Raw genomic sequence first — 877 nt, 5'->3', positions numbered from 1 at the left:
CAAGCTCCTCAGGGGCAGCAGAGCAAACGCTCCCTCATCATGTCTGTGCGATGGCCAGTGCAGAGGTAACGTCATTGCTGGGTTTCTCCCTGTCTGCAACTGAATGGCCTGTTCCTACCAAGGTCTGAGTCAGAGAGATCCCAGAGGTCTGAGCCAGAGGTCCTCTGCAAGAGGGCAGAGAGAAGGAGGTGAAAATTCCCTGCCAGCTTCAGCCTCACTGGTGCTTTCCATGGGGTCAAAGCAAGAGGTTCCAGGGCGATGGAGAGCCCCAAATGAGCTCCTTGGCACCCTGGGGTGTGTCCTGCCTGGTCCCAGGGCCTGGAGAGGTCCCATCTGCATAAGCAATCTCAATTTCATCCCTAAATCTTTCTTTGCTTCACTCCCCCAGACTCTTTTTTGTTCAGATGTGGTGGTGTGGAGCAGTGCTCTCCAAATCTTTTTGATCGCACACTCTCATCAGTGAAAAGCTTTAGGGCGTGCACCCCCAATATGGATATTCATAAATATTGTGCCTGTAAAACAGGCACAATAATAGAAATTTTAAAAGGACAAGATAAAAATTAAATAACCATTAGTTTTAAAATATTATTTTATTTGACTTTATTTATTAATGGAACCAAAAATATTTTCTTCCTGCACCTCAATGGATTATCTTGAACCCACCCTGGGGTGCGTGCACCCCACTTCTGAGACCACTGGTCTAGAGGAACCAGTGGTACTGCCCTACAGATGGGCCTGATAAAGGGGTGTCTGTTTCTTTTTTCCCTGGTGACGCTGCTGGTCTTCATGGTGAGCTCTGCTGGTCCATATTGTGGTGTGGTCTCACCCGTTGGTGTCAGGAGTTGATGAAGGCCGAGCACAGAGCACACTCCTGGCT

The sequence above is a fragment of the Antrostomus carolinensis genome, unplaced genomic scaffold (assembly GCF_000700745.2).
Source record: "Antrostomus carolinensis isolate BGI_N321 unplaced genomic scaffold, ASM70074v2 scaffold23763, whole genome shotgun sequence".
Taxonomy (NCBI): domain Eukaryota; kingdom Metazoa; phylum Chordata; class Aves; order Caprimulgiformes; family Caprimulgidae; genus Antrostomus; species Antrostomus carolinensis.
This window is presented reverse-complemented; position numbering follows the sequence as displayed.